The 12989-nt window shown below is 30.3% G+C and overlaps 2 long non-coding RNA genes across 2 annotated transcripts; one reads left to right on the top strand and one right to left on the bottom strand.

The window, feature by feature from the left end:
* Nucleotides 1-4679: 4679 nt before the first annotated feature.
* On the bottom strand, nucleotides 4680-6161 carry LOC149093907 (uncharacterized). Its single transcript, XR_016198877.1, has 2 exons — nucleotides 5797-6161; nucleotides 4680-5688 (listed from the first exon to the last, which is right to left on the bottom strand). It is a non-coding gene; the product is annotated as an uncharacterized LOC149093907 (long non-coding RNA).
* On the top strand, nucleotides 6150-12203 carry LOC107370654 (uncharacterized). The gene is made up of 3 exons (XR_001570685.3): nucleotides 6150-6633; nucleotides 6732-11489; nucleotides 11572-12203. It is a non-coding gene; the product is annotated as an uncharacterized LOC107370654 (long non-coding RNA).
* Nucleotides 12204-12989: the final 786 nt, after the last annotated feature.

Below are 12989 nucleotides of genomic sequence, written 5' to 3' on the forward strand. Positions count from 1 at the left end.
TTTGGAGACTTATGTAGTCAACATTGGTTCCATTCTCGGTATTTGGTTTGGTTTCAGTATGGTACATCATTTAGGTTCGTTGGGGAATCACTTATTAAAGCTAAAAAATATCAGTAAACTGGTGTGGGATATTTGTCTCCGTCATGAAAAACCACCAAAGAAATCAGTTTACTTAAATTGTGAACAAATGAATCAAAAACAAAAGACTGTCGATCTTCCAACAATTATGTATTACCAAACACATGGTTTATTAAGCCGAACCAGAGCTTCTATTGCTGAAAGCCGTAAGATTAGTGAGTCGCGCTGTTCGCAGTCTATAAGATCGAGATATGTTACAGACATTATGTAATGATTAATAAACATCGATCAACTGAGATTTACTCTCAAATTTTGCTTTACATCTTTCTGTTTATACACAATCTGAATGATTGCTGTTATAAAAATTGAAACTCACATTTCTGCCTTTATTTTGTCTTTAGAAGATTTCCCGTAATATTACAGAATAATTCCAAACAATTATTGAACAGCTTTGTGGACATTTCAAGACAAGACAAATTTAGATCACGAGATATAATATATATATAAATGCGTCAAAATTTATTTGTTTGCATGTTCAACTTATCGATCTTTAAATGTGTAGTTGCCGTGAAATTGGTTTTATATGCAAATTTTTTCAAAGAACGAGATTGAGTTATCTTTTATAGTTATTATATCTATTATATTATTAGTTAATTTTTGTCAATCTCAATAAAGTTTCAAATTGACATTTGAATAGTTATATCATGACAAACAGCAAATCAGCAAACAGCATACTATTTGATGAAAAATGTTTTTATTGAAAAAGCTATTCACAATTTTCTGTATAATTGCATGTTCATATCAATTATACTTCACAACAATGGATTATCTTGAATACAATGTTATCACATTGCTCGATATTGATTTTCCCGATAGGTTTACCGCTCCAGATGTAACAATGTGTATACAGTTTATAGATGCCGTCAACTGGACTGCTTGGGCAATTCATCATCCAAATTTGTTGCCAGACAATTGTTCGATCATAGACGATGTGCAGGAAAACAAGCCAAAACATATTCGTGAATGTTTCACCGATATGGGAGCAGCCGATTTCGAAGGATTTGTCGAGAAACATTTTACTGTTGCTAGGTTTTACAAACTAGTAATCAAAGCAGAATCACTATTCGAGGATATCATAATTTACAATAAAACAGGAAATTTCAACGGTTTACAACGAAATCACGAGATATTTTGTACAACTAGGACTTATCTTAAAGAACCTCATGTTTGTTATCATGTTGCCTGTCGTAATGGTACCAATTCATTGAACTTCATACGATTCAATAAAAGTAGCTTGATACACGCACCAAATCCTGGTGCAATGTACCATGTAGATTTATGTGATGAAATCTTCAAGTCATGGGATCACGTCTTTGTTTACATCCACTCGCCGAGATATTTACCGCGTGGACCTTTACAATCTTACGCAGTCGTCAAACCGAGAGAAACCCCAAGTTTATTTTTGATCAGTTATATCAGGGTAATAGACAATCTACTTAAGCCACCATATGCAACTAAATGTAAGGATTATCATCATGATGATGAAGGTACCAGATCACTAATACACAAGTATGAGCAATGCTTGAATAACCATACACTTAAATTGGATCCAAGTTTTGTAATGTACCAGACGATGATTGAGAATCCACAAGAAATTGGAGCCAATTTTTCTAATAGATTAAGATATAAATATAAAGACAAACTCAACGAGATAAGAACTGAATGTGAAAAATTGGTAAGACAACCAGAGTGCAAAAGCTTATGTTACACACCTTATGTTATAGGCCATGAGCGATTTCTTATTGCTGACGAAAACCATTTTTATGAAAACCACTCCAGCGCTTTCGTAATTTTTGCTCCAACGAATCCTGATATAAGATTGAAAAAGTCACCAGTCTTTATTTTGGAGACTTATGTTGTCAGCATTGGTTCCATTCTCGGTATTTGGTTTGGTTTCAGCATGGTTCATCATTTAGGTTCATTAGGGAGTCACTTGCTAAAGCTAAAAAATATCAGCAAATTTTCGTGGAATAATATTTGTCATCGTGATGAAAAACCACTAAAGAAATCAGTTTACTCAAATTGTGAACAAATGAATCAAAAACAAAATACTTATGAACGTCCAACAATTATGTATTACCAAACACATGGTTTATTAAGCCGAGCCAGAGCTGCTATTGCTGAAAGCCGTAGGATTAGTGAGTAGCGCTGTTCACAGTCTATAAGATCGAGATATGTTACAGACATTATGTAATGATTAATAAACATCGATCAACTGAGATTCACTTGCAAATTTTGTTTTTACATCTTTCTGTTTATACACAATCTGAATGATTGCTGTTATAAAAATTGAAACTCACATTTCTGCCTTTATCTTGTCTTTAGAAGATTTCCCGTAATATTACAGTATAATTTCAAACAATTATTGAACAGTTTTGTGGACATTTCAAGACAAGACAAATTTAGATCACGAGATATAATGGGCAGCGAAAAAAATAATAACCTTAAGGCCTTATTGTAGCACTACTTTTTGTATTGAAAATAAATAAAACATAAATATATTCAATTGATGCTGTTTTTACCTGATTTTTGACTGATCATAACATCAATTGGACAACTGAGCCTCATCCAGTTTCACAATAAATATCTACTTCGCTTGTTTAACCATCTTTGGTCGACCAAAAGTGAAAAGTTAAATCGAGATGAAAAACTTTCATGAAACCAAAGCTGCATTTTAAGAGTTAATTCTGAGCGAGATCAAGGAATGAGCTTGAATTTTGTATCAACAGTAAACAAGATGAACAAAGTATATTTCTATATATCTGTGAAGTAGACAAGTTCCGTAATTGCTGTAGGCTAGAAAAAAAGGCCAAATTCGAATAATGTCGATGATCTAAGCGAAAAGGCGAAGAATAAATCTTCTTCTTCATATATTATTCTTCTTTTTTACTCTCCTTTTTAAATGGTTAAATAGCCTTAAGGTGATCTACTTTAAATGCTAAATCTAATACTATCAGATCACAGGGCAACATAATGTCAACAAAGATCTTGATTGTGATACATTCGACAACCTTTATTGATAAGCAACAAAAAAACCTTTATAAAAAAGCAGATATTCATATATCAATACAAATGAATGCTGAACACAAGTCATAGTTTTTTTTATCTAGAATGAAAATAAACAAACTGATGTTCGAACTGAAAAAATGTACACGATTTTGAACCTTTGAATTTTAAGGTTTTCATGTTTTTAAGATGAAATCTTTCCAAATTTGAGTTTGAAAAATCGCTCTAAAAGACAATGTCATTGATTTTGTAACATAAAAGCGGGTTTATCGTGAAACAAATCATGGGTACCAATTAAAGGATGCCTTTAAAGTCGGAGGTCGATTACAATTAACATTAAAAATCTTAACAACTCTGATTGTTGACTTAATTCCAACTCATCTTAAAGGTCGAAGGTGTACTTTAAATAAGGTAAAAGATGTCATCGAAATAAACCAACAGGAATCACCATTTATTAGGGGTATCAAAAAGTTCTGTCGTTTTTTTGCTAATGATTTAGCTTTAATTTTAAATAAGTTCTGATTATTATATTGTTTCAATAATTTCAGGGATACAAGAACATCTATTAAATTGTATTCAGGCCATTTTTTGATGCGATCGGAGTTAATTAAGTATGCTTAATTAGCTAATCAATAAGCACCAATTTAAGTAGAAATTTTAGGGTGTTAGAATTTATTGATATTTTTTATGAAAAAATTGAAATTAAATAAAAAATTAACATCAATCGAAAGCTCAAGGTCCATATAATTGAGTGATTAAAGTTCAATACTTCTAATCATTACCATTATCAAATTGTTCTATCATAAGTGGAAAAAAGTTTAACATTGAATTTCCATAGAAAGACTTTTTTGAACTTTTTTTTCAATTTTGATGAAAACCCTATTGTAAATCCTCATAGAAAATAGTCAAAAAATGAGTTTTTTTGAGATATTAATTTGAATCATTTAATAATGGTAATGATTAGAAGTATCGAACTTTATTCACGCAATTATATAGAACTTAAGCTTTCGATTGATGTTAATTTTTTATTTTAATTTCAATTTTTTCATAAAAAATTTCAATAAATTCTAACACCCAAAAATTTCTACTTAAATTGGTGCTTATTGATTAGCTAATTAATCATAGTTAATTAACTCCGATCGCATCAAAAAATGGCCTGAATACTATTTAATAGATGTTCTTATATCCCTGAAATTATTGAAACAATATAATAATCAGAACTTATTTAAAATTGGAGTAAAAGTTGCTGGTAAAAAAAACGACAGAACTTTTTGATACCCCTAATACATTCATGATACATGTATAAATATGGCTACCAATTAAAACTTAATGCGATACCTTTAATTACTTGATCACCAATCGAGTTGAAAACATTTCATAAACCTTATTGAGGGAAATCATTAAATATATAGCCAACATTTCCGTCAGAATTTTTAACGATTTTTTGTTTGCATGTTCGTATTATTGATCAGATTTTGAATACATATTTGGCGTGAAACGGCTTTTAACAGTAAATTTTTGTTTCAAAAACCGAATTGAGTTTTGTAAAATTTTTATCGATTTCAAAAAGGTCTCAACTTGAAGTCTTTCATGTTGACAAACAGAAAATCTTATTATTCAGTGCAAAAATGTTATTGAAAAAACTATTCACAATTCTCTGCATAATTGTTTGTTCATATCAATTATACTTTACAACAGTGCATTATCTTGAATTTAATGTTATCACATTACTTGATATTGATTTTCCCGAGTGGTTTACCGTTCCTGATATGACGTTGTGTGTACAGTTTTTAGATGCAGTCAACTGGACGGCTTGGGCAATTCACCATCCAGATTTGTTGCCAGATAACTGTATGATCATAGACGATGAAAATGAAAACAGATCAAAACATATTCGTGAATGTTTTGCCGAGATGGGAGCAGACGATTTCGAAGGATTTGTCGAGCAACATTTTACTGTTGCTAAATTTTACAAAATAGTAAACAAAGCTGAAGCAATTTTCGACAATATCCTATTTTACAATAAAACAGGAAATTTCAACGGTTTGCAACGAAATCACGACATATTTTGTACAACTAGGACTTATCTTAAAGATCCTCATGTTTGCTATCATGTTGCTTGTCGTAATGCTACCAATTCGGTTTACATACGATTCCATAGAAATAGATTGTTACACTCGCCAAATCCTGGAGCGATGTACCAGTTTGATTTGTATAATGAATTCTTCGAGTCATGGGATCACGTTTTTGTTTACATGCACTCGCCGTTAGATTTACCGCGTGGACCTTTAGAATCTTATTTAGTCATCAAACCAAAAGAAAAACCGAGTTTATTCTTACTCAGTTTCGTCAAGATAATTGACAATCTACTTGAGCCACCATATGCAACTAAATGTAAGGATTACCATCATGATGTTGAAGGTACCCGATCACTAATGCACAAGTATGAGCAATGCTTGAATAACCAAACAATTCAACTGGATCCAAGTTTTGTTATGTACCAGACAATAATTGAGAATCCACAAGAAATCGAAGCCAATTTTTCTAATAGATTGAGATATAAATATAAATATAAAGACAAACTCAACGAAATACGAAAAGAATGTGGAAAGTTGGTGAAACAACCAGAGTGCAACAGCTATATTTACATACCATATATCATAGGCCATGAGCGATTCGTTTTTTTGCATGAAAATCATAGCGTTTTCTTAATCATGGCTCCAACGAATCCTGATATAAAATTGGTAAAATCTCCAGTTTTTACCTTGGAGACTTATGTAGTCAGCATTGGTTCCATTCTCGGTATTTGGTTTGGTTTCAGCATGGTACATCATTTAGGCTCATTAGGGAGTCACTTATTAAAGCTAAAAAATGTCAGCAAATTTTCGTGGAATAATATTTGTCATCGTCATGAAAAACCACTAAAGAAATCAGTTAACTTAAATTGTGAACAAATTAATCAAAAACAAAATACCGCTGAACGTCCAGCTATTGTGTATTACCGAACACATGGTTTATTAAGCCGAGCCAGAGCTGCTATTGCTGAAAGCCGGAGGATTAGTGAGTTAAGCCGTTTATAATTGTTTTCATCTGTTTTATTGACTGACTATTTTTGATATCAGTTGATTAATAATAATGCTAATTGTTATTACAACCCAAACTTACTTTATTTTTATTTAAAAGTTGTTACCCAAAAACCCCAGAGTTTACTTTTGAGCTAAATCAGCTTCACCGTTACAATGCCTTTGATAATAGCTGCATCGAGAGCAAGAATCTTGAAAAATTATCCTATTTTTGTTTTGATGAAACAAAAAAAACATAGTTCTGGATGAAAAACAATGATAATAACATCATCAACACCATTATAGTGTAAAATCTTTTGAGGATTGGAAAATTGAAAACAATGAAATGTTTTGTTTTTTTTCTATTGCTGTTGCTGGAACACTTTTGAATCAAATGATAAATTGGCTTGGATGAAAATAAACAAAGGTATGGTTAAATTTACAATGAATATTCATTGAAAAAAAAGCTCAACGTACATGATGCTTGAATTGAAATTAATTTGTTATTTTTTCCTCTTTTTTTAGTGAATGTTATGACGAAGATAAGATGATAAAAACAATGGTGAGATGACTTTGCTAAAGAATTAAGAAAAAAGGTCTTTGCTTTCTTCTTATTCAGAGTATTCCAGTCAACATAATCTATCTTCTTGTTTTTGCTGTCTAAAGTGTTATTCTCAATAGAAATGGAGGGAATTTGATGATGAACATTTAAATGGTTAAACCAATCGTTTTCATGGTTAACTGAATCGGATTTGGAGGCAAGAAATTCTCATCAAATCTCAAGGGAAAAAGACAAAGGAGGAAGAAGGAAAGAAAAGCTCACAAATATTCCTTATTTTGTTATCCATTTTGGGTCGCAAGAAAGCCAGGCAAAGATGAAAATGGTACATCGATTTTTGGATTGGTCCTTATTATTGTTGCTATTATTAATAATAAGATGTTCGTTGATTCTTGTTATTGTTCAATTTTGTTTGGTAAACATTTATTTCTCGAAAAGGAAGACAATTTTGATCAAGAAAATTGATAAAAGCCCAACACAATTCATCTTGTATCTTCACTTGGCATTTGAAAAAAAAACACAAAGAGACTTGGAAAAATTCAAAGTTAAAGATTAACTCGATCGTTTAAAATCAAATATACCGACGATTCTGATTCAAATATCAATGGCTAAAGCTGTAATCCATTTGGTCAATGGTTCCATAAATCGTCCAGCAACATCAAGAGCAAAGAGCAATTTTCAATTTTAATGATGACCTTAGAGATTCTCAAGACGATGTCAAACCATCAACAATCTAATTTGGTTATAAGCTGAAATGTGAATTATTGGTACCAAAATGGTGGAAAAATTTGCGACCAAATTGATTGCAAGCTCACCCAAATTTGCAGCTTCATCATTAAACTAATCATACTGATCATCATATTTTTCCCAAGGCACTACTAAACCATATTTATCCTTCATAATAATACAATTTACAATGATTTTTGATGACTGTGAAGATGGGAAAGGATAATGAAGAGCCAGGAAGATGAAGCAAGGAATCAGCCGATGTTACCATTTCAACCTTCCCTTTGAGTTGATAAATTAACGGTGAAAAAAATAGCCTGATGATAATGACTTGGCCTAAGCTTCTTAATACTTTTTACCCTTCATCCTAATCATCATCATTATCATGTATTTTTATTTTTCATCTTGCCATCTTCAATCAGCTTAAGGGTAGACAAAATTGTCTGAAAACAAGTCATTACAAATCAAAATAAAAGAGATTTGCTATGAAAAGGTTTTATCACAATAATACAATGAAGATGGTTTAGATGATGAATAAACTCAACCCCTGAACCAAATTTATATTGAACAGAGATGAATATGATTAGTGAATGTTTACTTTACCTGAATGCTGATAAATTATGAAATATCAACCAAATGGAAATGTATTTTTTTTTGCTGTTTGACAATTTTAATGAAATTGTTTTTTTTCTCCTTCTTCTGTCATGTTTCTTTCAAAGGTAAACACAAATTTTAAACATGATAACAAAATGTGAATTTACGATGCCAACTAAATTATATTTATTGAATCAAAGAGTAATCAAAAAGGTAGACAAGTGGAAATACATTTGCATGATTAAAAGGTAAAATACTGATTGGATAAATTGTGACTATCCTTTTGAATCAGTACTTTTGATGCAGCTTGTGCAGATCCACTTGAAGTAACTCTCATTAAATTGGCAAGTTTGTTGACATATACAGTCAACATGAGAGATATGATTATGTTCATGATATGAATGAGCCTGATGATGAACAAAATGAGTTTTAAATCAATAGAGACACAAAAAAGATGGTAAAATTAGGAGTAAATTTTAAATCATATTAACTTTTTTCCTGCTTTTCCTTCCTTCATTGTTGTTAGTTATTTCATCTTTACTCTTTTTTTTCAAGTTTCTTGGTGAATTCATGGAACCATAAACAAATCTAATTTGTCCAGCTTAATTTAGTTACATTTATTCAAAGATAAATAGATATAATGATGAAAAAAAGTCAAAAAATCAAGCTGAAATTAACGAACCAATGAATGGATTTGATTAAATTGGGAAGCTTCAATAATCTGGACGGTATTTTCATTTTGGCTTTGGTTTTACCTAAAAACAAGGTAACATTACCATTTTCAATTCAATTTTGATACCAAATTGAATCACTAATCCTTCATTACTTCAGTATCGTCATTAAATTGCAACCATTGTAAGCTGATTATGAAAAGATTGCTACAAAAATCAGCCATTAATTTGGGAAACAATGAAATGAAAAATGGTAATTTCAGCTTGACAGACTTTTCAGGTGATTCAAATTATTTTACCAGCAATGTTTAATGTTTAATCAATGAACAAGATGTTAATAAAACTGTAAATGATTAACAAGTCGATTAAGGTGAAGTTACCTTGGTGACATTGATTTGATTTACGCGCTGCATAAAATTTATCATAACGCAATGACCATTACTAAGCAAAAAGATGCATTTTCATGCTTATAATGAAATCTATTTTTTGATTTTATTTTTGTTATTACTTCAAATTGTGTGTTAATAACATTTCAATGTTGATGTTTACACGCAAATTATGCCTTCTATTATCATGGGTTTACATTCGCTGATTGTTATTTGATTGATTTGTACACTACAATTTACTGTGATTACTTTGCGTGTTTTACCTTTTGTTGTGTCTCTCTCGTATTACAAGTGTGTACAAATGTGTATAAAAGTCAACATGTTTTTTTAGCAATCCATTTGGGTTTTGGGTTCTCATTTGGTCAATAAGTTAACCCAATCTACACAGTGGCCTAATTTTCATTTTATGTCTTCAATGTTATCTTTACAGTGATTATATTCAACAAAATGATTATACAGTCTATAATGTTATAATCATTAACCAACAAGGATCATCTTTTTATTATGATATACGGTGACATCATTAATTTGTGTTACTTTTACATCATTTAAAATGTAGATTTTACAATTGATATTATCAAAAAACGGCCAGTTTCTCTTTGATTTACAATTGTTATTACATTAAATTTGTTCCTGCAATACAAATATGTATTTCAATTTGTCTCACCATTCCTGCTTATCTTCACAATATTAGATTATAATGGTGATATAATGATCTTCATCATGAATTATCGTTACAATTCAGCTGAGCATTAATTTGTTGAAGGCAAACTAAATCATATTATGTTTTAAAAATATGTAGAGAAAGAGAAGAGCAAATTGATGAGAAATTAACATATAAATTTCAATTTAATATTGATAATAACAATAACAATTTAATGAACATGGAGATGTAAAGTGAAAAGGCCTAAACATTTTATAATACAAAAGAGCCAAAAGAGAGTGTATTAACAATAAAAACAAATGATAGGAAAAGCAATGTTAATATGTAAGAATTAATGTTAAATGAGAAGGAAATAATGATGATTAAAATGATGATTTTGTCCTGTATTCAACTTATCAGGCCCAATGATTAATGATTTATAATTAATGTACAAATGAATGAAAAACGAGTTATAATAATGAACATTGAAAAAGATGATGAAAACATGGAAACAAAAAAAACCAAGTGAAACATCAACAGTGATTCAAACCAAAAGTGTATGTTAATGGTTATGTTAATCCATATCTGTGTGAGTGTTAATTGTTTAATCATAATCACAGCCATTTGACTTGTAAACCATTACAATTCAATCAATCATATCTTATAATAAGGCTGCATATAATCAATAAATTGTCCTGATTTCCATACAGTCAGACAAACATACAATTGAAGTCAATCTTTTATCAAGGCGTTTCACGTTTTCTCAGGGCCAATTTTAATATCTAATATAATTTAAATTATCGTAAATTTACCACCAAATTTCCATGATAATTTACAATTTACTCGCTTATTATACCGTGAGATGGTTTTAATACCAATTATGGTTAACAAGACAACAATAAACATGCAAACGGTCAGGTCAACAACTCAAATTGTTATAGTCAATCATAATAATAAACATATGATATTACATGAATTTTCAATTTCTGATCACCATATTGACCGTTATTCAAGGTATTACACGGAATAATCACTATTCTGTATTCTGATATTTAATATTCAGGTCACAGAATTGATCAGAAGAAAAAAATTGCGAAAATTGAAATTATTTTAAAATAAGCGCCAAATAATTCACGTTTCCCTTGATTGGGGGTGAAATCACATTTTGTTTATTCATCCATTATTTACCAATCGAGTTAACATAATTTTAACAATTTTTTTATTGATTTATTGTTGAACATTATTCAATTACTTTATAATTTTGTTGCCATCTTAATCAATTATTAACTCACATCTTTCATATTCCCATCAATAATACAACAGCGAGAAAAAAACTAGCAACCAAGATTAAGTATTTTTATTCGTTTTTTTTGTCTGGTCTTAATGGATTGGGATTCATCTTTTTCCACTGTTTTGTACCTTCTTTTGTATTAACCAGAATAATTTTCATTTGATTATTGTTTAACTTTAATCAGATTAATATATCATCTTTCTCTCTTTATGTGTGTTAATTAACTCGTTCAAGCTCTCTCCTTTCTCCAAATAATTTATCTGTGATGGAAAAGGATTTCTCAGAGGGAATCAAATCTTTGTATTAACCCATTTTTCAACCCATCAGGACCTTCAACAAGTTTTTCTGGTCTTCCAAATAGGTATGAACAACGGAACTATTTAATATCTATTTTTCAATTGTATATTTTATGCGTAAGTATTGTTTTAAAATAATATTGTAATTTCAATGTTAAAACCAATTAATCTAATAACGTTTTCCTCTTGACCATTCCAGATAACCTTATGATTTCATCTTTCTTTGTGGTTTAATGCTTGTGCTTTCCTTAATCAATATCATTATCTCCATCATCGCTATTATCATTATAATTATTACTTTCATCTTTACCTTGATCGAGATCGAATTGCTCTTGTTAATAAAACACAATCTATTTCAGATTATATCTGAACAACATTCAATCAATCATGTAATCAAGATTCCTTAACTCAATTGCTTTCATTTTTATCCTTCACCACCATAATCATCATCATTATCATCATACTTGCAGAATCTCATTCTGTACCCTTGTCTTGTTTCATTGGATTGATTATCAAGTCAATCGACACTTAACCTGGTTATAAAGGATGAAAATGAGACTAAGTAATTGGAAGATGAATTTCAGTCAAGATGAAAATGATGATTTTACTTTTTTATCGTTATCATAATAATATCATGATGGTGTCTATTTTTCATAAATATGATCATCAAGATGAAATGATGAAAAAAAGGGCGACAACGATGGAAGATGAGAAGAGACGAAAATTTCATTGATCGATAAAGTTGAATCGTTCATCTGAATTAAATCCCAACATTGGCATAAATCTACATTAAAATAGAACCAAATAAACCCATAAGAATTATTATTCTCATCATAATCACCCTTTTATTCCTAATTGTGCGAGTTGATGAAAATCTGTCAGGGGAAAAAAGGCAAGATCAATGCTCTACAAAGATTAACCCAAATTGAACCAGAATCTTAATCTTGTCGAAAGCAAAATTCCTTACTCAGTATCAACATTATTCAAGTGATCATCTTACATCTCATTGTTTCAACTTTAATCTTCCCTCATTCATCTTCCCAATAGATTGCTGAGTTGACCCTTTTTCAGACTCAAAGGCCTTTCACCAAATTTCAATTCAACCTCAGACATTATCCAAGTTTATTTCACAAAGCAAACTCAATTTCAACTCTAGCCATTGCTTCAACTACTATTGGGGTCTTCAATATATTTTTTACCTGAATATGTTCTAGCATAGTTAGAAGTTTAATTTTTTTTGCAAAAGATTCCTCGCACCTTCAAATGCTTAAAAATAGATTTCAAAGAAAATCAAAAAATGCGTCCAATTTCGGCACAAAATTAATCGATGATACCCAATTTTTAGATAAAAAAAGTTTGCATTCGAATATTACGGCAAATTGACCGTAGAAATTCATGAAATTCGTTTCCATACTCTCTCAATTATTGAAGAATCGAATAAAATTTAAATCAAATCAAAATTGCAATTCGAAAGAAAAATAGGTCAATTTTAATCGAAAAGGGGAAAGATTTTCATCAGAAAAAAAGATCGAATTTGTTAGAACTTGATTTTCCCATTATAAAATCTCCATAGAAAAAAGGGTGAAAATTGACTTAATTTGGTGTCAAAATTGGACG

Source organism: Tetranychus urticae, chromosome 2 (genome assembly GCF_039701765.1).
Source record: "Tetranychus urticae isolate SD_2017Ah chromosome 2, NJAU_TeUrti_SD_1.0, whole genome shotgun sequence".
NCBI classification, from domain to species: Eukaryota; Metazoa; Arthropoda; class Arachnida; order Trombidiformes; family Tetranychidae; genus Tetranychus; species Tetranychus urticae.